The following is a 26273-nucleotide window of genomic DNA, read 5'->3' as shown; positions in this document are numbered from 1 at the left end:
TTTGTTACACAGTCTAGGACTGGTTTACAAATCTATGAGGGGCATGATGACCAACTCAATATACCGGGACCAATGGCTTAACGTGACTTCCGAATCACGAGACAGAATACAGCCTTTTTTTTTTTTTTTTTCATTTTTTTTTAATTTCGCCCTGGGTCGGAATCGAACCCGCGACCCTCGCGTCCCTGAGCCGAAACGGACTCCCTTAGGCTATATTCTATACTATTATTTATTTGTTAAAATAAAAAACACAATTAGAAATATTATTAAAAGAAAAACTTTGACCCGATACTTTTACCGAAGATTGTGCTAGAGTGAAGGACTTCTCCCGGGAGTCCGCAGCTTCTCTGGATGCAGATGCAACTTCGGCAGAAGGTGTACAAGGCTTCTCAGATAAAATCGAATTTTCCAAGTACCCTTCGGCAACTGAAGTACTTTTCCAACCTCCGTGTCTTTTTACGCAAGTGATATCGGTCCCGCTGTCTGCTAACAAAGTTGCAGAATAGTTCCGAACGTGTTTTTTCCTACAGGTTGAACAGTGCATCGATTATTCTTGTACTGGAGAAAGAAACGACGATGATTCATATTTTTCGGCCTCAACAATGCATATTTTCTATAAATCTCCAAAGCAGATATTGAATTATCATGATTATCATGTAGTTTTATACCGATTGGAATTGCTTCATACTTGCGAAAGTATACCATCCAAAACAACCGTTAAAATAAGCGGTAAAGTAAAACTGTTCGAAAACGATCCAAAACTAAAACCGAAAAAGATTTAGAAATTTTGGCGACAGTTAAATAATTGTTTGGCTTCTTTAAGAACGTCAAAATTTGGTCCGAATTCGATAGGTCTTGAGGAGTTAGAACAATTTTGCATCGACCATTCTTCAGTTCCACAAAATGAAGATGAAGCTTTTATGATATCTCACCAAATGGATTACGGGGATCACCCTTCTTTTCGATTTTTTATATCAACCAAAACTTTAATCAGGGAATCACAGAATGCTTGCCATGTCCATGCTGATGCCTCATATAAGCTTATATGGCAAGGTTTCCCGCTATTGGTGTTCGGAACAACAGACAAGGTCAGATTTTTTCACATTTTTGAAGTGGCAGTATGTGGCAACGAGCAAACTGAGGATTCATTTTAAGCATTCAAAGCGCTAAGAACTGGTGCAGAGAAAGTTTTGGGTTAAACCATTAATCCATGGATACTAATACGCAGGGTTCACAATCGGACCCCTATTTCCCTTTTTCCCCCTTAATTTAGAAGGCGTCACTATAAGTACCATATTTTATTCATTTTCACACTATTGTGTACTATTTTTGACATAAAAAAAGTATGTTATTATATCTGTACCTGAGAGCGAAACAAGCGTAAGTTCATTTTTTCAAAAATTGAGATAATGTATTTTTTGAAATATGTATTTAGTAATTATTTTCCCATAAAATGTTATTGTAAAATATTGTTCTGTTATTATAGTTGATAATGACAAGGTTAAAATAATATTAAGTCCAATCTAATGTCCAAGCGAATAAAGCGTAAGTCCATACGCACAAACACAGTTGACTATGAAAGGGTTGTCATGGTGATGATAACAGTTTTGCTTTTGAAAGTAACATCATGACTGTCATCAACTTGTAAAATCTTTAACATTTTCGGGGGTAATACCGCGAGTGCTTAAAAATTACCGATAATTTTGATGATTCTTTGTTGTTAATAAAGTAATTAGACAAGAAGTTTGAATGGAAATTATCCGCTTAATTTTTAAGCACAAGTGATATTTAGGGAGAATATTTCTAATAATAAAGAAAATAAATAAATGCAATTTCGGATACTGGAGTCTCTCGATTACTTTTTTTTTGGCGCAAAATGACATAAACTGTCTCCAGATACTGTTCTTGCTCTTTTCCGTGTTTTTGGGTACACTTCTAATGACATTTTCGTCAATTTCTCGTTCTGTGATATCTCTAAAGCTATTCATGACGTCTAACAAATTTGGGTTTTCTTCACATTGTTTGTGCTGTAATAATGTTATGGCAACGTGGAATTTCCAATTTAATTATAACAACAATGTATGAGTGAAATATAAATATATCAGAAAATTGAATGCAGAAGGGAGAGTGCATTGCAAAAAGCCAGCCAATGTTTAATGTTTATTCCATGAGTCTTGAAGATTTTTATAACTTTGGTAACTTGCACTCAACGACGTCGTCTCCTTTAACAATCAAGAAAAAATGTGAAAATGGTGATCTATTTAAATTGTCTGAAATGGTATGGATTCAGATCCGAAAAGAAAGCCCTGGTAAACTTTTTTTAAACATTAGACGTAAGAAGAAATACTAGACGTATTTCAAAATTACCCCAAACACTTAAAATACTAAGAGAGGAGAGGAAACCAATCAGCAGAGCAAAATATCAAAACTTGCTGACTCTCCTGAAATGGATTCCAGAAGAGTATGAGGACTATTTCAAAAACTTGTGTTCTTGTTGAAGCTTTGCAATGTCATTTGATTTTAAATTATATTCATATCGACCTCAAATTGGACTTACCTTTTTTTAACCGTAGCCTGTATTATGAAAATTCCCTTTACGTTCAGAGCAAAAAAGTATTAAGTCCGTTAATTTATTGCAACAGAATAAATTGTGAGGTGTACTTGTTCTCAATAAAATGAATCAATATTAAACAACGATAAACTAAAAGCTCATTTTGATTAAGTTACATATACAATTTTTGTGCCTATTTATTGAGCGTAAATGTGCATTTTAGTGTTTCTTGAAAAGTGGACAATTTGGACTTACGCTTGTCTCGCTCTCAGGTGCAGATATAAGTGATAGGTTCTGGTTTTTACATTGATATTGGCGGTAAAATTAGGGAATTATTTTGCGTATAGGTTGATACTGCACGAATAATTTCATTCGATATCGTTGTTCGCTTTGTTGCGTCGACAGAATGAGAAAAGCTCATGAGTGAAGGACTGGTGAAACAAAGATAGCAAGCTAAATGGACCAGTTCCAATTGGTTGTTTTGTTTTCTTTGTTTTGGTTTCGCGCGTTATATGACATGCGAAACGGCAACATGTTGAAATGAAATTAGAAATTAGGTTATTTCAGGCGTATTAATAAATGTTTAAAAAATCTAATGCTATTTTTTTTAGAGTATAATGGCACTGATTAATTAATAATTGTCACCTTGCTAAATGGTAAGTTAAGCGTAATATCACCAAGTGAAATCCTATCATTCTAACAAATTGTCATTAAGTTGGTTATTATTATTAAAGTACTTCTATCATTTTAAGAAAAATCACGTCAGCATGAATAAAAGAAGTGAAGTTCCAGTCAACTTGGTTGGATAAGAAGGACAAACTGGGGCAGATTATTTCGACCTACTGTAAACGACAAGATGAAAACCATCTACTATGTTTAGTTTGCAATGTGGCACTTAAAACTAGCGAAAGATTTCAAAGTATTGAACAGCATTCCTTAACTTTGAAACATGGCAAAAATGCAACAATTAAATTAAATTCAAATCAGCAGTTGAGGTTAGCATTACAAAAAAGAGATCTTTACGATTTTAGGTAACTTTTTTAGTTCAAACAAAAGCTGTATCCTTTTTATAAAATAACCTGCTTAATAAAATCTAATATAAGTAAATTTTTATTTTAAAATTACCAACAGATATAGATTTCTGCAGAAAGTTATATCTAACTGTGTGTAGGTGCCGCTGCGTTTCGGACTGTTTGTTTTGTTATTATATCAAACGGTTATTGTTGACAGATGACAGACAAAACAAATTTTGTGTGTATAAAAATATTTGTATTTATTTGATTTAAATTTTAAAGCCATAATAATGGAACATGTGGAAGATCCAAGTGAAGAAGAGATAGAGTATTGTACGCCGCCTGAAATTCAAGACAAAGCGCACGACGTTTCGCTTAATTTGCTACCGGAAAAATCAAGAGGTAAATACCAGCTTCAGTATAAAATTATTGCAGGCATGTTGTGTAGGAAGAAAAATAATGTGTAAACCTTGACGGTAAAGTGATTTTTCCAGGCTTCAAGAAGTGTCCAGCCTCGCTAAAGCTCGCCTGTACATTTCTTCTTTCAGCCTGGAAAAATGTCACTTTACCGCCTAGGTCTACAATTTGATGCCTCACTAACGGGCGCATCCATTTGCAGGGAGTACCCATATATTTAACAACTTACCTCTGTCTAACCTGTTCTTCATAATTTGCCAGCATTAAATACCAAGGACCATCCACATATGCCATTTTTCATGAATTTTTAACGTAAAAGGGTACTGTTACGATTTAAATTTCGCGGCAAATCGTAAATTCTAGAAGGTTCGCGAACGTTCCAGAACGGGCTCTCGGACCCAGACTTCCGGTACCGGTCGCGACGAAATTGCGAGAGAAGAGGCAAAAGGTATAAAAGGTGGAACCGATGCCATTTTCAGGGGCTTCACGACCGTGGCGCCGAGTGTGTGTGTTTGTGTTAAAAAAAAAGGGAGATAAGGGGGTGTTTTCCCAGTGCAACAGGTGTTGGCGAGCCCGTGTCGGCTGTAGGAGACGTCCAGAGGGTACTCCAACCATACGCTGCGGCGGATCAAGACTTCTTACACGAGGGTCAACGACCCTACGCTTCGGCGGATCAGACATCGCCACCCTGTTGAGCCGTAGTCATCCCCCAGGATCCTTCCGGAGAGCCAGACCTCACGCCGGACAGCCCTCGGTCGAGGACCCCAGCATCCAGGAACCGTAACTTTCTGACAAGGTCACTCGGCGTCGCTTTATCTTCGTCCGCTATTTTGGCAAGTTTCTTTAACACAGCTTTCGTTATCGGACCTGTAGTGACTTTGCCAGGAAAGACCAGTCGACTGGTTCTCGTCATTTTTTTTTGTTTTGTTCGTCACTTCTTACTTCGGGGCTTTGTTTTTACTTTTTTTACGTTTCATTCCTAGGAAGTATCGAGGGGAGGAGGGACCCCGAGGACCTTCCGTGGATACGGACGGCGTAGCAGATTAGCGGCGAAAGAGGGACTCAAGAGGACCTTCCTTCAGCTCGCTCTTCCCGGGAACTTCTCAAATCATCTTCGACGTCCAAGACTCGGTGTAAGGAATTTCTTCGATTTAAGATTACTATTTCAGTTCTACTAACGCCTGGTCAGAACCGGCCCTTTTTGTAAATTTTACCGTATTTCACGCGCCTTCTGCGCTTTCAACAATCAAATTTAAATCATTGTTATTTAACACCCTTTCATTTTAAAATCATTGTTAATTGTCTCCCATCATACTTTCGTATTTATAGCATTTGTTTTCATTTATTGTATCGCATAGAATCAGAGTTTCAGTCCTCAATCTTAATTTGGTAGGTTACAAGTTGGGAATTAAACTCTTGTTAACTTGTGCATTCGTTTCCATCCAGCTCCTGGAACTTTACCGTGCCTGTTAGCCTATATATTTTACCATCATTGTCATACTCTCGAGACGTTGGTGTGAGTGAGAACGACGTAGGAGTTATTCAGTCACGAGAAAAAGCGTTAATCTAATTTTCCAAAGGAAAGTGAAAATTAAATTCAAATTTAATAACGTAACAGTACCTATGGAGTAACCTTTAAAAATTGACAATTTAACGTGTCAAACAGATCTTGTTGAAATTTGATCAAGATTTTTCCTAAAAGAATACAGTTTTCATCAAAACGCTTGTTAAAATTTAAAAAGATGTTTAATTTAAGCGTACCCTTTAAATTATAAACGTACAGAATAGAAATTCAATTTGAACAACCTTTAAAATTTTAAAGTCTGTTAAAATACAACAAATTTCTTACAGAATTGCCCCTAATTGGTATTATTACGAGCACGTGACACCTACTAGTGTATGAACATTTCAATTCAAGTTTCATCGCATTGTTAACGCGTTTGATTCGGACAACCGGAGTTTTGTTTGTGGCCGGCCCCTTCGGGTCGTAATAGTATCCATAGTATGGCTGGTAGAAGATAAAAAATTCTGTCTATGGTCTAATGTAAGCAGGGAAAATCTATTTAAAGAATTTGTAACTTTTAAGAAACCATCCTTGCCAGGATGGATGAAGTTTAAGATTAAAAAGATTCGACAAATTTGTGGGAAATGTTTGTTATGTAAATGATTAGGTTTATAAATCGCAAATAAATGTATCATATCACAGGCACTTACGAAAAAGCATTCACATTTCTTGATAAATTAATAGAAGACAGCTGCAGTAGTAGTAGCTCTACAAATAGTACCAGCCACTTATTCAGAAAGAAGAAAGTTCTGAAGGTTATTCCTCTGAAGGTCAAGCTAAAAGAAAAGCCCCAGAAGAGGAACCGCAATCAGCAACGTCTAAAGAATTAAAGTTTTAATTTGTTGACAAACATTTTCAGTAAATCTTTACTTATTTTGATTCATATTTTTAGAACTGTGACCACGGAGACTGAATCCAGCAGAGCGGAATTTTTATCTGAAGATGAAAAATCGGGTAAATCTGAGACGTCAAAAGTCCAGCAGGTTACCACAGAATCTTTTTCTACCTCACTCGATACAACAGTAACTTATGTCGGTTCTGCTTCTATCTCTTCAAAATACTACTTCACGCTTCAATACTCCAAAATCACTTTCATCCACAAGACATAATTAGATATCAACTTGATAGAATTACTTTTACGAAAAGTAGAAAAACTGGTTACTACACAAGACCAATATTCCATTTTGTTGGATAATATTTTAAGAATCCAAAAGCTTCAAAATAATGACCTCATTGAAAGATCAAGAGACTTTCCTAAGTTACCAATCGAGAACAAAGAAGAATATCGCGCAGCCGAACAATTTTTAGCTAACCCTGACAAATTTTTCTACATGGTAAGGGTATCTTTTGTACAACTAGCCACGAAGAAATAGTTGTTTAAGTATCGTTTTTTTTTCGCAGCCCCTTCGTTAGAAACTTTCTGATCTCCCAAAAGCGTTTTAATATGAAAATTGGTAGCCGACTATTATCGACTGCTCCAAGTTCAAGTAAAATATTTTCAAAATGGCGACATTACCGGAAATACTAAAATTAAACGTGTGCAATTAATGGAAATTTGTGGTATATATTATGCAAAAAATAAACGTTGACGAAGCAGACATTTTCCAGTATATTTACCGGGTTTGATATACCGTATTGGTACGTATGCTATGGCTAATTTGTTACTAAACGTTTTCTACACCATTCCCTGTTGCTTGGGTAATTTATTTTGATACAAAATATGGATTCAGGTTCAAAGGATATCACATTTAATACTAAAATTTACTATCAATACGAATCCCATATTCAATTATCACTAGAAACGATGCTATAAAATTGATCTTTGTGTAACTGTTTTCAGTGTCACAAAATGCTCATTGTGACACCGAAAGAGTATTTTTCGTATTTATTAATTCTTTATTTTCATTACCTCTCCGGATCTAGTGGTGGCAAATGCCACAGCCTGCTGCCAAATATAAACATTGATTAATTTTAAAGCAAATTTGAAAAAGTCACGGCCGAAAGGGTTAATATTTTTTTAGCACGTAGACTTTGAAAATATTCTGGAAACAAATAGTGCGTTGTATTCCTTGCGAAGTGGCCTTTCAAACGAGGTATTACTTGTCATACCCTTACATTTGAAAAAAAAGTTAGAGGTGTTTGCGCACTTGCGGAGCAGATAACCAAAAACCATAAACTCCAAAATGTGGGCAAGGAAAAACAATAATTGACCTGTTTCCGAATTTTTTTTACAAAAATCGCCTAAAACTCAGTGGGATAAGTGAGCTTCATTACCCCACTCAGTGGGATAAGTAAGTCATTATTCCACTGAGTGTTGTAATGAAACTGGCGGAAATAAATACGATTTACCTTTTTTTTTTAAATTCGGGGCGGTCTTAGATAAAATTTTATACATAACACGTGGGCTAAAGCATATTACAGGAAACTCGTGTGATTACAGATGAACTCGGGCTAACGCCCTCGTCATCTGCAATCTTCACACTCGAGTCCTGTAATATTGCTTTTATCCCACTAATTGTGTAAATAACTATTAAAACGGGTAGCATTTGTGATTGGTTCTGGCTACACACTGTACGATCATGTGGAGGACGTTTGTCCTTACCAATCTCGCCACTCCATACATTTTCCGATGTATCTGCATGAGAAGAAATATTGAAAACCCCTTAAAAATGAAAGTTCTACGAACCCAATTTTGCATTTGAGATATTGAAACCACTGTACTGTTCCCTAAGTGAAAAAATGTAGTTAAACTCGGAGTTTCGAGCACGGTGTGTGCACGTCTTGAAAGACGTTTTTCCATCATCAACAGTAAAATAGAAATATCAAGTTTCCTTATGAACATTTTTATATACACCTGATTCTTAAGAGAGGGGGGGGGGGACCCATACAGGCGGCGGCCCAGGCAGACGATCGCGCTAGACTACATGGGTCCATACTACTCCAGACGGCAACCGTTACTTGCTGCTCGTAGCTACGGCTGGGAATCGTATTCGAATTATAGTCCTACAGAAACTCTAGTGGAATTCGGCTTTGGTTGTAAATTCATGTTTGTCACTTGAAAAATAGAATTTTATGCTGCAGCAATAATCCTACTGATAAATGGTAATGAGGGTTGTCAGTTTGGGGTTCGCAATGTTACCTTCAGGCAGGGATGTTACAGGTAGTGGTAGTTGTATTTATGACAACGGTTATTACTTGATAATAAAATCTTATTCTTCGGTTGTTGTTGTTAAATTTACAACCAAAGCCAAATTCCACTAGAGTTTCTGTAGGACTATACTCGAATATCCGAATAGAGGACTATGTAAAATTCGAATATGTGTAAATACTAATATTCGAATCATAATTCCAATGTTTGGCAACACATCTCGTGCAATTTAATAACGGAATTTTGACTAATTTGACACCGACTTTAATTTAGAAAATAAATTGCTAAATATTCTCGAAGAGTGAAATATTTAAGATAAATGTATTGCAATTGTTCATGACAATGCTTTAAATATCATAGGAGCAGCAAGAAAATTACAGTATGAATCAGTATGTTGCTTTACACATTCTCTTCATTGTTTTAAATAAGGTGTTAGATGACCACTTTAAAATAATTATCAATAAGTGAAGGAGCATCACACGACATTTCAGACACTCAAACAAATGCTCTGAAAATCACAAAATCAAGTGAATGTACCAAATCATAAGCCCAAATGGGTGAGTCCCGTGAGGATCATCGCCGATGCTCGTGGTAATTGCTACTGGATCGAGCGAGGAGCCTATGCGACTCGAGAACACTTGGACAACCTGCGACTAGCGCCCGGAAAAGTCGCACCTGATGCCGACACAACACAAGAACCCGACGAAACCGGGGATGAAGAGGAAGCCCAGGAGCCCATCACTGTGGGACAATTTCTGCCGGATCAACCTCCCCCTAAGCAACCGAAATCGCGAAGACACCGACGCCAATAAATCGTTCGTCGACGAACCAAGCAATCCCGCCTGCCGACGCCCCAATATTATCATCCTCTATCGGTACCGATCCTGATGGCCAACAGGTCGGGGTCAGAGGTGTCGCGGACCTACAAGGGGATATACAGAACGAAGACGCCCACGGACAGGAGTGGGCTTTCGAATGAATATTTATATAGTGTTTTCTGTTTTATTAACTGGTTGGGTTTTGTTTTACTTTTGTTTGAATTTTAAATATATCTAACGGCTGAAGCCGGCGGTGACCATAACGGAAGTTGGGCCTTCGGGCCGGGGGAGAGTCACTTCCGGACCGAGATGATTCTCTCGGTTTTGATTTAACAAAAAAAAAAAAAAATAGGCGAAAGGAGATAAGTGACGGGAGTTTTACTTGTTGACTGAACTGTCCCAACTTACGAAAATTGGCACCACCGTCCGCAAATCGGCCTTGTCTTGTGTTCTTTGTAACTGATTTCCCTCAAACTAAATTACCCAGTGCGGTCAAATAAGTGCATGACTTTCCACCCGCGTCAGTGTTCCCGAGTCGGGAACGATAAGAGACATCGCACCTATCACCGGTATAGTTTATTTCCAAAATATATGCAGTGACGTCACGCCTGAATCAAGAAGACGACATGCCGTTCGTCCGTATTTGACATTTGACAGCAAGGCATAATGACTTGATTATGTTACCGCCATTGTCAAGAAATTATAGTATTTTGTAGTGTTGGGCATAATCGATATACACTGACCACCAAAATTAACGCATCACTTGTATTTTTACGATTTTTTTGAAAAGTTTTACTTTACAGCAAAAAATTGTTATACACACTGAAAATAGAGGAAAAACATAGATCATTCTACAAGAGTAATTAAAATTTCCAGCCAGTGTGTACAAAAATGAGCAAAAATATCGTTTTTGCTCAATTTTTAAATTTACTCGAAAATAATTTTTTAGTAACAGTTGAAAAATTGAATCAGTATTGACATCAATCTTCATTTACTTTTAACTGTTAACATGTTAGGAACAACTTCCCATTTAAAAAGTCCGTGTTTGTTAGCTCAGAATTAAGAGAGTCGGAGGACCAGAGCATATCACTTTGATATGAACCAATCTACCGTATCTAAAGTTCTAAGAAGACATCGGGAGACTGGACGGCACACAAGGAGGCGGGGACAAGGCCGAAAACGGATCACAACACCTCACCAGGACCAATACTTAAGGTTAATAAGCATTAGAGAAGGGTTTCTCACTGCTCTCCGACTTCAAGATCGCATGTTAGACAATATGCACTCCGCCTGGGTGAAAATACTGTTAGAAAATGACTAAAGGAGGATCAGATACATCCGAGAAGACCAGCCACTGGATCCAAGTGAACTGCAGCTCGTCGAAGGGCCCGTTTAAACTTTGCATTAGAACATGTCAATTGGGTCGAACAAGATTGGCGCAGAGTTTTGGTCTACGATGAATCCAGCTTTTGTCTATACGAGTCTGACGAACAGGTAATAGTGTATAGACGATCTGGTGAGCAATATGCGCAATGTAATTTCGTTACTAAAGAGAGTTTTGGAGGAGGGTCAATAATGGTATGGATAGGAATATCTTTAGACGTAGCTACAGAGCTGGTGGTTTTAGATAGAGGCAATTTAAATGCACATCGATATAGCACGAACATCTTGGAATCTGTTGTTGTACCTTATGCCCCATTCGTAGGGCAAGACTTCATTTATATGCACGATAATAGACGGCCACATATTGCAAAGGTAATTTCCGACTAATTTAGGACTATTGAAATATCAGTTGTGAAGTGGCCAGCCCGTAACCCTGACCTCAACTCAATCGAATACTTATGGGATAATATGGAAAAACTGTTACAGGCAATGTAAGGACGTCCAAATGACTTCAGTCAGCTAACAAGAGCACTTCTGGATATTTGGGAAAATATAGGCTAAAATCATAACAAAAACCTCATTTTTAACATGTCACTACGTTATGGAGCTACAATTAACGCTAGAGGGGACAATACAAGATTTCAAGAAAATAATCTTTAAATTTCGATGGTTTTTTCGATTTCTCATTTCTACTCGTGATGTTACCTTTTCGGTTTTTTGTATTTTTTTTACATTTATGTGCTTTTTTTTTGTAAGAAAATGTGTAGAAAATATTTCCCATGGTTCAGCTGTTATTGTTGTTAACATATTTTTTTAAATATTTCAAAACTTGCTTTTTTCATTAAAAAACTCAAAGTGATGCGTTAATTTTGGAGTTCAGTGTATTTTGATAATCGAATAAATCGAAATAATCGCTTTGAATAATCTAAATATCCATTGGACTTTCCAATTATGGACGATGCGCATGCGCAGTTGTGTATTTATTTCGAATTTCGTTCCGATTGCAATAATAATCGAATAATTTATATTTTCGTATCCCACCTCCACCCGGCGGCACGGCAATTTTGCCGGAGTACATACACTATTACGGATAATACTATCAAGTAATAGTGCAGTGCTTATCAACATAATTACCGGCGTCTCGCCTCCGCATTTTGACTTTTTTGTGTTTTATGTTCTGTGTCAATGTTAAGGAATTTCCTCACGATGTGACATGAGCATAATAATATACCTTTTTGAATTTCAACCACCAATGTGTTCTCTAAGTCCAAAATTTTTAAAAAGAGATTGGGGTACTATTCCTGTTGCTGAAATTATAAATGGTAAAATCGAAATTTTTTATTATAATCAGTATTATGTCAATAAACAAAAACAGAACTAATAAATTATATTGGGAACCACTGAGAAATGTTTTTGAATTGTTAAAACAAAAACCATTCTTTCTTTCGTAGTTCTCCTGTAAAGATGCAAAACTTGAATTTATTTTGAATAATTGCCATCGGCCAATTCTGGGTTTCCAAACCCTTCGAGTACCTGGGATCAACGAGCCATCCAGTACATGTACCTAATTTTATTTTCTGTGTTGTCGTCGTGCTTTCGTGTTTTCTTTGCCTAATTGCTTGTGTTTTTACAAAAATCTGTTCTTTTCAGAACAATTCCGAATTGTTGTAAATAAAAATACCGTATGTATAATAATAATTATTGTTGAACACAACTTGATCATAACTTTTAATTTCTTAATTGGTTTTATTTTATTTACAATGCCTCGCAGAGTGTTATTCCCTTATGTCTTTATAAGGAATTTAATCGACTATTTTTTGAGAGAAAAGGAAAACGGGGGCCCGGTTCTACCGGTGACCGCTATTTATGAGAGAGTTGCGGAGGCTATGAAAGTTAGCATGAGAACAGTTTTCAATGCTAAAAAAAGAGGCGGCATGTATATTCATATTCACAATTATGAATGCTTAAAAATTTTATTGACACAGATACAACAAATGATGGAAATGCTGACCCAACTACTTCGTTAACACCTGGACGCCCTAAAATTAAGTTTAATGAAAATCATATTTATGAAATAAGGAAAGTGATTTACGAAATGTTTTCCAAACGAGAGCACGTCACGCTTACGCTACTTCAAAAATTAAAAGATAAACATTTCTTTGAACATAGCAGAATTAGTTTGTATCGATTAATGCTAGAGATTGGATTCAAATTAAAAAAAAACGGCAATCCAAAAGTATTGTGTGAACAGAGGCTCGTGGTAATACTCAGGCAAAAATGTTTACGAGAATATGCACGAGTACGTCTTATGAATTCAAATGAGTATACTCAATTTGTATATTTAGACGAAACTTGGATTTTCGCAAAAGGGAGTTTCAAACGTTCTTGGGACGACGGCAGTGACAAATGCGTTAAACACACTGGATCTGAAGGCAAGCGATTCATTGTCCTTAATGCAGGATCCAGGCATTGGGTTCATTGAAGGAGCGGACCTGTTGTTCTCATCTACCAACAAAATTTAATATTACCGTGATTCGATGAATGCTGAACTTTTTAAGAAATGGATACAAACACAACTTTTACCTGGGCTCACTGTACCTTCTGTTATAGTAATGGATAATGCCTCCTACCATTCCCAAATATTGAACAAATCTCCAACGTATAATTCGAAAAAGGCAGATATTCAGGATTGGCTTAAAACCAACAACATCCCATATGAGGAAGAAATGTTGAAAGCTGAGCTTCTACAAATTGCAAAGGGCAGCTGCAAAGAAAAGGAGTACGTAATTGATACAATTCTGGTTCAACATGGCCACAAAGTTTTGAGGCTCCCTCCATACCACTGCCAATTCAACCCAATTGAATTAATATGGGGAATTTGCAAACAGTACTATGATTCTCATATTGGCAGGGATGGATATGGTGATGGCAATGTAAAGTCAATGTGGTTGGAGGCCTTGTCTACAACAACCCCAGAAATATGGAACAAATCAATACAGCACACTGAAAAAGAAATTCTAGAATGGTGGCGAAAAGAAAAAATTATAGACGCGCAAGAACTGGGGCCGCTTGTATTTTCTGTCAACACTGGAGATTCAGATGACAGTGGTGACACTTTAGATTCGGAATAAATGAAAATATATAAAAACTTACTTGTTTTATTTTGATGAATTGCAAAAAGTTAGGTTAGGAGAATAGTTTTATCCAAATTTCCTCTCGTTGCTGCACTATCGCACATTACGCAAGTTACTCTATTTCATCTTTGTAATAGTTTTGTTTTTTGGACACTTTTGTCATGATTTCCAAAGCTTTCGATAAATCGAATTACATTTTCGTCGTTTCTTCACATTTTGACGTTTGGTGGACATCTTACGCCGGGCCGAAGCCGACGCACGTCAATGGTTCTATGTTACTCTAATCGTACGGTTTAGAATGAGATGCTAGAGCGACAATCTTAATAGCGAACATAGCAGAAACAACGAACTTGTTTGACATGTGTTGAAAGGACATAGCTACATACACGTAGTTCGTGTTATAAACTGATACAACTGCATATAGTTTGGAAACAAACTATACCCATAGTGGTCCTAGCTCGACCATTAGATCCCGGAGGTAACATTATGAATGTTATAACTGTGTTTAAGTGTATCTTTTGGTTTTTTTCCAATAATCGCAGTCATTGCATAAATTCATGTGTGCAATTTTTAGTTTCTAAGTAAAATTTTGTATGGGCCATATTCTTAGACCGGGTAGGTATATGGCCCAATTATTGTAAACATTATTTTTTCCGATTTTGCCTTTGAATTTCTTAGATTATTTTTTTGTTGAAAGTTTAAATGTTGAAGTTCAAGTTTTCATAAAAATGTTATTTTTTAAAATAGTTTTTGAGAAAAACATTTTTATTTTTAGGTGGGCCATATATACCGGCACTATCTTATACTCTTGCTGATGGTAGTGTCAAAGAGTACGGAACTATTCAAGAGAGGACACTCAGAAAAGGAACCTCAATTCGCAAGCGAGACAGAGAACATCTTCCGTTTAAATATCCCGTTCGTACAACATCGGTAAAGATCGTCTGCTCACTGTTAAGAAGTGTCGTGATTGGGTCAATTTTGGTCGCTTCAACCACGTGGTCGTGAAACGTGAAGCACGTGTTTGTAACTTCTCTGTGGTTTGTAAATCTGTACTCTCTAATATAACTTAACCGTTTTTTAGTTGGGTGAAACTGCGTTTCAATACGGTTTCAGTATTGTGTTTACTTTATTGATTGTGTGTAAAATGGAAAAAAGAAACTTTAGTGGCAGTGTGTGTGCATATAAAGACTGTAAACATAAATATTATTCCTGTGCCGAAAATATCAAATTTTTCCGGTTTCCAAATGATGCAACAATGTAAGTATGAAATACGATTAAGAAAATTACTGAACTCGAGCCAGTGTAAAAAAAAACACACATTTAGTGACACACTGGCCCGTTTTCAATTTTTCTTGACCTGATGAAATGAATATTGTATGACTAAGTTAAACAATTGTTCTTGGTTGCAGGTGCCTTCAATGGCTTGACAATAGTTGTCGTATTGACTTAAAAACTAAAAGTGTATCATCATTGAACAGATCTTATCGTTTGTGCAGTGATCATTTTGATATAAATATGTTTATGAATAAAGACAAAACTAAACTGTTACCATTGGCCCTCCCAGAGAAGTATGAGGCAACAAAGCTGGTTTTGAGACAATAACAGATAACACTGGAATGTAGCACAACACTTATTTAGCATTTACATAAATGATTTCAAATTAATTAAATAAAAATTTTAATTTTTAGTGGACAAACCTTCCACATCAGGTGCAATAAAAAGAAAATTAGAGCAGCCAGGAGAACCCCAGGAAAAAAAATATTGGAGAATATAATTATAAGTGAGATATAAAATATTGGAACTCTTTTGTGTTAATAGAATGTACGAGGGCAAGCTGATATAAAAGGTACCTAACTATGAAGGAGGCTATGAAAAACAAAAATTGTATTTTTCTCATATTCCTTAAACTGTCAGAATATTGTCACGAAATTATCACTATTCAATTCTGGTTGTACATTGACTTGTCAAAGTTTTTGTTGTCTCCGTTCGATAAACATCGTCGAGTTGAAACTTCTCAGCAATTTTTGGAGCTCTGTGAAGGACAGGAGGAAGAAATTATACAAAGAATTGTCACTGGTGATGAAACATGGATTCATCACTATGATACTGAAAGCAAACAGGAATCCATGTAATGGAAACATAAGGGTTCTCCACCCCCAAAGAAGTTTAAAGTCCAGCACTCTGCAGGCAAGGTTATGGCCACGGTCTTTTGGGACTCAGAAGGAATTTTGTTGATAGATTACCTCCCACGTCAAACCACCATGAAGGGAAACTATTATGCTGAAGTATTAGGCAAAAAATTAGAAAAAGCAATTAAAGAAAAACGCAAAGAAAAATTCAAAAATGGAATTTTCCTTTGCATGACAATGCTGCGGTGCACAAAGCTGGAGTTGTCCAAGATGCTCTGAAGAAGTTAAAGTTTCAAGAATTAAATCACCCTCCCTACAGTCCTGACTTTTCTTTTCAGAAAATAAAAAAAAAGTTCAGAGGACAAAGATTTTCGAACGACGAAGAGTTGATTTGGGAAGTTGAACATTTTTTTGCAGAGCAAGAGGAAAAATTTTTTTTGACGGTTTATTTTCTTTAATTTCAAAATGTAAAAAATGTGTCGAATTAGTAGGAAATTACATTGAAAGTTTATAAATTTTTTATTTCAACTACTTCATAGTTAGGTACCTTTTTAATCAGCTTGCCCTCGTATCATTTTAGAACCTGCAAAACAAGTTTATTCGCCACCAAAATATGATGACAATATGATAGATTTGGACTTATCTATAGGAATTCAAACACCTCAGTCACTGTCTGCAAGATCTCCCCGAAAAATTAAACTTATAAATCAAGTTCACCAACTGAAGAAAGAGAACATACAACTGAATAAAGAAACTCAATCCTTACAAGAAACATCTAAAGCTCAATTATTGTCAGAAGTGGATTTCCAAAAATTATGTGATCTTTTCTTGCCACCAAAAGTAGCATGTTTTGTGAAAGGACAAATGGATTTATTATCTAGAGCAGCTCATTTTAAGGAATTTGCATTGTCTCTCTATTTTTTGGGACCTAAATGCTACAGACAATTGCAGAAAACATTTTGTCTGCCATCTACTAAGGTGTTGCAGCGATTCGTGGCCACAGTAAATTTTGCTGCTGGTTTTAACAAAGACTTGTTTGCCTTCTTGAAAGTAAAGGTTGATAAAATGAGTCTGGATGACAGAATCTGTGTGCTGTGTATTAATGAGATGGCGTTAAAATGCAATTTGTTCTACAACTATGGATATGATGAAATTATTGATACAGAAGACGATGGCATTAAGAAAACAAACAACCCAGCAACTAGTGCTGTTGTACTAATGGCAAGAGGAATTAATAGTGGATGGAAACAGCCTTTAGGGTATATGTTTTCTGTAAATAGTTGTTCAGTTCAACATGTAAAGAACTGTTGGCCAAATTCATCAAGGAATTGTCTTACTTTGGTTTAAAAGTTGTTGCTTTAATCACAGACCCATGTCCCATGAACAAATTTCATTCAATTATCTCATTTATTAGGGGTAACAAAAGAGAATCCAACATTTACTTTGGGGAATGAAAAACTATTTTACTTTGGTAAAACAACAGACTGGAAATATATTGTCAATTTTTATGAAAACGATAGAGGATTAAAAAACAGAATGGCACCTAAGTTATGCAAATCGCATGTGGAGCCAACAAAATTTGAAAGGATGAGGGTAAAATATGCCACTCAAGTTTTAAGTGCGACTGTAGCAGCTGCACTAGAAACCTATGTAAATTTAAATGCTCTGCCTAAGGAAGCTTTGGGAACTACCGAATTTGTGAGACATTTCAATAATTTATTTGATATGTTCAATTCATCGAAACTGTACAACAAGAAAGTATACAATAGACCTTTCTCTGGAACTGACATACAGTTGAAATTTTTGGATGAAACACTGACATTACTAAAGTCAATGAGGGTATTCAATGGTAAACAAAAGGACATCACTAGGGCCCGGATTTTAGGCAATTAAAAAGTCGGAAATAGGTGCCTAAAATAGTCCCTTAAACTACTGCAAATAGTCCCTTAAAAACTGAAAATAAGCCATACTAGGTCCTTAAAGTTGTGGTTAATTAAATTAAAAAATGTGTTTTTAAAGTTTTAAGTAGGTACACACAACAAGATATTTACTAATTATTTTTTATTAATTAATATACAATACTACAAGTTTGTTAGTTATTTACATTGTTACGTATTTACATTGCATACAAGATATTGCTCTAAATTTTCTACTTTAAAACATTGTCGGTTATCCACCAAAATGGACTTATATTTTGAAAAACTTCTTTCTACCTCGCAAGAGGTAATGGGCGCAAATTTGTAATAAATTTCTTCCATTTTGGTGTCATGTTCCGGCACATCTTCACCTCTAAAAATTCTTGCCAATTCTAGAAGAAATTTGTATCCAGGATTTTTTTCAGTAACATCTTCAAGTTTTTTTAATGCTACTGCTGCTACAGGGCCTGGAGATTTTTTTAGGGAGGTAAATACGTTTTCAACAATTTTGATTGAATCGGTTAAAGGTAACCCATTTTTTTCCAATTGAGTAATACTTTCGCAGATTATTTTAAAATTACTGCGAACATAAATTAATTGGTTTTTTATTCCGGGTTTCTTCATTATAGACTGTGCTTTTTGAATAGCAACAGCAGAACTTCCATCAAAGGACATGACAACCTGTGAGTAGTTAAAAACAGTTTAACAATCAATTAATTTGCTTATCTTTTATATACTTACTTCTTTAATGGAATCAAAGTGTTCGCTGTAAAACATAGCAGCCTGAAGCCATGTTCCCCATCGTGTTAAAATTGGCTGTGGAGGCAGTGGCATTTCTTTTAGTTTTTCTTTGTACATTTCAACTCTCAAAGGTGCCTTAACGAAAATTTTTTTCACGTTCGAAATTAAATTATCCACATCTTCATATTGATAGCGAATTTTTTCAGCCACTAGATTTAAAGCATGCGCTAAGCATGTGACATGCACAATTTTTGGATAAAACACCTTAAGGTGTCTACCAGATTTTATCATATATGGTGCTCCATCCGTTACAAACAAAAGAAACTTTTCAGCAACAACTCTGGTACTCCACAAGATTTCTACGCATAGAAATTTTAAATCAAAATAAATTTAAAAAAGTGAAAAACCCTTACCTAAAGATTGATTTACGAATCTAGCTATTGTCTCATGATTTGTTCTTTCTAATTGTTTAGACGCCAAAAGATAAGATTTTCCAGGTTCATCTTCTGAAAGTTTCCCAACCAGACAATTCGCCACATATCGCCCAAGTGCATCTGTTGTTTCGTCAACTGAAACCCATATGTTAAAAGGATCCAGCTCATTCCGAATGCGGTCAATAGTCTAAAAGTGAAAATAATTTTAAATTAAATATTAAAAGATAGTATGTTCATACATCTTTGTAGCATTTTGGTAAATAATTTTTCCGTAAAGTAGACTCATCCGGAATTTTTCTACCACAATATTTTGTCAGAAAATTCTGAAACGCAGGATTTTGTAGTTTGTGCCATGGTATATTGGCAGCTAAAAAGACGTTACAAAGTTCCATATTGAATGTACTATTTGCCGATTCCTCCAAGTTCTGTGTCAGCAACGTTTGCCGAAGCGGTGTCATAATGTTCTCTTTATGGATGGCCGTTTGCTCATGCTGTTGCAAATGACATTTTTTTTCGCATATAAACTACAAAAAATAAAATTTTCAAATAAGTAAAAAATATAAAATGACATATTTTTAATTATGCTTAACTTACCAGTTTACCACAAGCTTTACAAAACATTTCTCGGGTTGATTTTATTTCATATAAATCTTTCTTGCTTGTCCACTGTAATATTTTTTCGCGTAAACTAATTTTTTGTTTCGGCATTATGTTCACTTTAAACAGGTTCACAAGAAACACGACCACTGCACGGAGATAAAGTAAACGAGAAATGACAAATTTGTAATGCTTATATTTACGTCTCCCACCAAATTTCAGAGGAGATGGTTAATTTTATATTTCTTAAATTTTTAGAAAATGACACCCTTAAGGTTTCTCTTATTGTTTCACTTCGGGATTTTAATTTTCGTTTTTATGGCAAGGACCATTTTATAAACGTTAAAGCTTCTAACAATACCTAAGTATCAGAAAACATTAGACCGCGTATACCTGCACCCCTTCGAACAGAGGCAAACAGATAAACTCTGTAATTTATGCCAGTCCAGTCTAATGGTTTGTGGTACTTAGGTATTGTCGGAGTATTTACCGCTGACATCATGGTCCCAACCGTAAAAGCGAAAAAGTAATTCCTGTATTGTACTGCACTTTGTACATTTCAGTAATTAGGTACATCTCCTTAAATTTTAAAATCATAAAGCATTGTAAATTTTATTGAGGTACCACTTTTACATTTTCAATACCGTAAACTTCCCAGAATTCGAAAATTGGGAAAAAACCGCAAAAATGAAATTGATTTTTGGTCATTTTAGGCATGTTCAGGCAGTGAAAAGGTAAAATAGGTATTTAAAGGGCATTTTAGGCCGAATAGGCAGAATCAAATATGGCTCTAATTACTCTAATTAAGCCAGAAATCATTTATAGACAAGTTTCATACATGTGCCTTAAAAAATAAAAATAGTCCATTTTGCCTAAAATCCGGGCCCTAGACATCACTAAAGCCCGGATTCTAGGTTTTTTGCCTTTTTGAATCCTTATTAGGCCTAGTGAAATTTTTAGTATATCTATGCGTTTCATAAATTTTGCAGTTATTTGACACCCCTTTGATTTTGCCTAAAATGCCTAAACTTAAATTTAACAACCTAAAGTCACATTTATTAACCTAATTTGTAATTGTTAAAACCTAAAACTGTTTTTTTTTTAAATCATTTTCCGACCGACCTAAGATGCATGTTGGAATGAAAAAATTTGTTGAGTCACTGTAGCGCGTCATGCTCATGCGTCAAGCGCATGAGCAACAATCTATAACCTAACCACACTTTTTATTATTTCATTTTTATTTTGCTTTACTACTAGTTTTGTGTCCAAATTTATTCCAAAGTCGACAACATGCCGAAATCAAAAACAAATTTACATGATAAAATTACCCAGTGGTTGCAAGTATATTGTGGTGGCGGTGATGGTAAACATTTCCAATTTACCTCGAAAGAAAACGAATTATTCTGTAAAGCATGTGGAAAAGTTGTAAGTAAAATGATTGATAATTTTCCTAAGTAATCGTTTGATAATTAAATATTTTTAGTTTAAGTGTGAAAAAAAAGTCCCATTTTCAACAACACTGTAGAAACGCATAAAATTCAATTATCTAGGCCCTTACGGCAAACTCCAATCCAATCCAATCCAATCCATCCATTGACAACGGCTACCAAGAATTTTGTATGGACTTATGTGCTGCGTTTACAGCAGCTAACATACTTTGGACAAAACTTTCTTGCCCTCAAATTAAAAATTTTATAAATAAATATACCGGAAAAAACGTTCCCAATGAAAGTACTCCGAGGAAAAATTATTTACCAAAATTAATTTAATTCTGTTTTAAATAGGTTTCTAATTGATAGAACTTACTTGTATTTTAAAAAAAAATCTGTTTCTTTTCGAGAATAGATATTTTTTTCTTGTTCAGAATTTATTTTTATAAATTTTAATGATTGTACTGATAAATTAATATAATAAATAAATTTAATCAAGCAAGAAGGCTGGTGATGCTGCTCGTTTGGGTGAAGATGCCAAGAGAAATAAATATAAAGAACTTTTCTCCCGCTTTTGTTTTCTGCCATTTTCTGTGGAAACTTTAGGCCCTTGGGGAGCAGATGCAAAAAAATGCATTACATTGTTAGGGAAGAAAATAAGCAGCATGTCAAATGACAATAAATCGACATTATATCTTACCCAGAGAATAAGTTTGGCAATTCAACGGGGTAATGCTGCATCAGTTCTCGGGACAATTCCCCAATCACCCGATTTAGAAGAAATCTTTTATATTTTAAAATAAAAATATATTATGTATGTGTTCTGAACTGTCGTATATAAAGCTTGAGTTTTATCAAAAGAAAATTTACCTTATGAAGTAATTTTTTTTTTGTTTAAAAATTAAAAAAAATATTTTAGGTTAAAACCTATTAATGACATTATTTTCAGTTATTATAGACTATTTTCCAAAAATTTTTCACCTAAAAACTGACCTTTTTTCTAATTTTTAACGACCTAAAATCAGAGCTTTAGACATCACCAACTATGTTAAATGTATTGACTGCTGGCAAGTATCAATAAATGCATTAAAACAATTGTGGCAGTATCTGAATGAACATAAATTTACGTTTCTTTATACGAGAAGAGTTAACCAAAATTGCTTGGAAATTTTTTTTGGGGTGCTAGACAACAAAGTGGTAATGCTATTAATCCTACGCCAATCCAGTTTCGACGTGCCTTTAGGAAATTATTTTTTATTAATTACATTCATTCTGAGACCATGAACTGCGCCGAGACTTTGAAAAGGTGTTGTTATACTAAGGACAACGTAACATTTTATCTGCCCCGCCCATTTCATTTTCTTAGTTACCAATCAAATAGGTTGTTAAGACGATCTGATTTACACAGTAAAAATTTCTGACATTCGAATTGTCTTAATGACATTTTATTTTTTAGAACCTAAAACAATAATTGTGGACTTGACAGCAAAATTCTAAACTTAACTTTTTTACGTGGCAAATGTGATGAAAAGTTGTACAGATTGAATCTGGCTTTGATTCTGAATGGTCAATTTTAGTGGGCGGAGCAGATAAAAAGTTATAACGGCAATACTATAAGTATTTCGACTTTTAAACAACAAGCAACATTATGTTGGGATCTGACGTTGGGCAAGATGGACTGATGGAACGGAAAGCATTTGTTGTCGAAAACTGCGATTACCATGAAAAAACGTTTCCTGAAGTAAACGCTTTCAAATATGTTTGTGGTTACTTAATTAAAAAATGCTTACAAATTCATTCATGTAAAGTATGCATCGAATTTGGAAATGATGATGCCGAACTAGACCACCCAAACTTATTTATTCATTTTAAAGCGTATAACAAAAAATATAATACATTTAGTGGATTAAAAACACCACATGAAATTTTTCGTATCCCACCTCCACCCGGCGGCACGGCAATTTTGCCGGAGTACATACACTATTACGGATATTACTATCAAGTAATAGTGCAGTGCTTATCAACATAATTACCGGCGTCTCGCCTCCGCATTTTGACTTTGTTGCGTATTATGTTCTGTGTCAATGTTAAGGAACTTCCTCACGATGTGACATGAGTATAATAATATACCTTTTTGAATTTCAACTACCAATGTGTTATCTAAATCCAGAATTTTTAAATTTTTAAAAAGAGATTGCGGTACTATTCCCGTTGCTGAAATTACAAGTGGTAAAATCGAAATTTTTTCTAAACACCAAAGATTTCTCATAGCAACGGAGAGCTCTAAATATTTATCTTTTTTGCAAAAAAGCGAGGTTGCAGGGCTTCATTAACAAATTTATAACTCTTGAACCATCTGAAATAAATAATAGATTTTTTTTACTTGAATTCCTAAAGACCTGGCCGATCTTTTCCGCCATTAGTGAAATTTTTTTAATGTTTCATACGGCTACTGAAATTTTTCAAAGTTGCTAATCAAAAAATGTCAAAAACTTCATTTTTTTAAATGGCAACCACCATTTGTGACACTAGATATAAATGTAAAATTTAATTCTAAGCCTACTTTTATTTACATTGTGTATGCCTATTCCCAGCCGTTTTGGCGTAATTTCGATTTTTTGAGTAAAATATTGTTTTTTTTTATCAAACAATTGTTTTATTTGAATTTTTATTCAAAAATCACATGCAATAAACAGTAAATAACAACGAAATAATAAAAAATAAGCAAATTAACAAAAAAATATTTTCAATGAATTCATTTACATTAATTTAATTTACATTAGGTAAAATATTTTTTTTTAATTTGCTTATTTTTTATTGTTTTGTTGTTATCTAATATTTTTTGCAATGCTATTTTTGAATAAAAATTCAAAAAAAACAATTGATTATAAAAAAAAAATTATTCAAAAAATTGAAATTACGCCTAAACGGCTGCAAATAGGCATACATAATGTTAATAAAAGTGGCCTTAAAATTTAATTTTACATTTATATCTAGTATCAGAAATGGTAAACTCGGTACAGGTTGCAAAGACACACTTGTCATTTGCAACAGCATTTTTTTCATATTTCTGAACCAAATAAAGGCACAAAGGGACCAGAAAATCATAGTTTGGGTTGAATATTTTCCATATAAGTACAGTTTTAAAATAATTTCAAATGACTAATGCCATAAAAGCGCTGTTGCAAATGACAAGTGTGTCTTTGCAACCTGTACCGAGTTTAGTTGCTATTTAAAAAAATGAAGTTTTCGACATTTTTTGATTATCAATTTTAAAAAATTGCAGTAGGCGTATGAAACATTAAAAAAATGTCGCTGATAGCACAAAAAAGCGACCAAATATTTGGCAAGTCAGTAAAATAAAAATAAATTATTTATTTCTGATGGTTCACGAATTATAAATTTTTTAATGAAGCCCTGCAACCTCACTTTTTTACAAAAAAGATGACATAGTTCAAAAACGATGACAGATAAGTATTGACAAAAAGATGAACTAAACTCAAAAGTTAACGTAGAATCGAAATGTGAAGTCAAAATGGGGCCTTTCTATTTAAAAAAACAAAGATGGCATCGATTTCCGGTATTTCCGGAAATGCCGCCATTTTGAAAATATTTCATTTGAACTAGGAGTAGTCGGTTATAGTCAACTACAAATTTTCATATTAATAGGATTTTGGGAAGTCAAAAAGTTTCTAATGAACGGGCTACGTGAATCAGCCTGTATTTATATCCTCGAAAAACATTTTTTTCAAAATATTGAAAAGTTGAAAAGCATTTTTGTGAAAAGCAAGTTGGCCATCAAATGTACAATATATGTCAAAATGTAGGTATTTTGCAACATCCCTGCACCAATTTTCCCAGGGATTATTTAATAAGATTATTTGTTAGGCTAAGAATATTTTATATTGTTAAATGTACAAATAAGGATTTACAGCCTCGAAAAATCGTAAATTATGCATTGTTATGAATCTTTAGTAAAATATTCAAATTAATCTGTTTCTGTTCTATTGCTGACGTTGCAAAAGTGTGTGAAATTGGGAAACACTCATTTCTACAAAAAACACACTAAACATAATTCTGATATAATTTGGTAAACTTTTTCAAATTTTAATTTTTGTAACAATTTTAAACGCTTTGAATTAATTAATGTTAGTAATAGTAATTATACACCAAGGTAGAGAAAACATTTTTTTAAGCCGAGGTAGGAATAAAGAAGCGAGGCTTAAAATTGTCTTCTCTAGCGTGGTGTATATATTATTTTTTTCACTACTAGACACGTTAAAACCCTTTCTAATAATTATTATTAGTTAAATTTGTTTGTCCGATGCGACGATCCGAGTTCTCATTTTTCAACGGTGTGTCCTCTCTTGAATAGTTCCTTACTCTTTGGTAGTGTCTCAAATTACATGTGGCATGAAACTGATGCATCTAAAGGAGCATCAGAAGTAGCTACATGCGTGTGGCAGTTACTTTCCGACTTACCTCCACAAGTGTCTGAAGTGACATTTTATTCAGACACTGCTTCAAGGCAGAACCGAAATACGATTTTGTCTGCTATGTTTTTAAGAACTTTGTCTCTACCAGATAACTTAAAAACCATCAATCAAAAATTAATGGAGTCTGGACATTCAGAAATGGAATGTGACAGTGTCCATTCAAGTATAGAGGATAGAGGGAGGAAAATAGATATATTTGTTCCAGACCAGTGGTACAGAGTTGCAAGGACTGCGAAATTGAGTAATCCTCCCTAGGGTTGCCAGATATCTCTTTTTAAGAGGACATGTCCTCTTTTCAGCAAAAAATCTTTCTTTATCTATCTCTTTTTGTGTAAGTATTCTTTTGTCCTCTTTTTCTTTAAATGATTTTTCTTTTATTTTTTTGCTTTAATGTGCACATCGCGCGTGGGAGTGTTCTCTTCACTCTTCAGTGTTCAGCGTTTTTGTTCCGTCCCACTCCAGTCTCCAATTTCCACTCCATGTAGTTAGCTGTTGTTGTAAG

At 34.8% G+C, this 26273-nt stretch overlaps 3 long non-coding RNA genes across 4 annotated transcripts in view; 1 reads left to right on the top strand and 2 right to left on the bottom strand.

The window, feature by feature from the left end:
* Positions 1-26273, top strand: part of LOC138129297 (uncharacterized) — a 116828-nt gene that overhangs the window by 41078 nt on the left and 49477 nt on the right. The window lies entirely within an intron of this gene.
* LOC138128235 (uncharacterized) overlaps positions 11932-26273 on the bottom strand; it is a 37161-nt gene continuing 22819 nt past the window's right edge. The window contains exons 2-3 of the long non-coding RNA XR_011158565.1: positions 13478-13658; positions 11932-13399 (exon numbers count right to left, since the gene is read on the bottom strand). This is a non-coding gene — a long non-coding RNA (uncharacterized lncRNA). The remainder of the gene's footprint in view (positions 13400-13477; positions 13659-26273) is intronic.
* On the bottom strand, positions 18026-23832 carry LOC138129332 (uncharacterized). 2 transcript variants are annotated; one of them, XR_011159195.1, is made up of 4 exons: positions 19488-23828; positions 19228-19435; positions 18815-19173; positions 18026-18754 (listed from the first exon to the last, which is right to left on the bottom strand). It is a non-coding gene; the product is annotated as an uncharacterized lncRNA (long non-coding RNA). The 2 variants fall into 2 exon arrangements; XR_011159194.1 differs by having other exon boundaries at positions 18815-19435; positions 19488-23832.

This window comes from Tenebrio molitor, chromosome 4 (genome assembly GCF_963966145.1).
Source record: "Tenebrio molitor chromosome 4, icTenMoli1.1, whole genome shotgun sequence".
Lineage (NCBI taxonomy): Eukaryota > Metazoa > Arthropoda > Insecta > Coleoptera > Tenebrionidae > Tenebrio > Tenebrio molitor.
The sequence above is the reverse complement of the archived record's forward strand: the minus strand, read 5'-3'. Positions and strand labels throughout refer to the sequence as shown.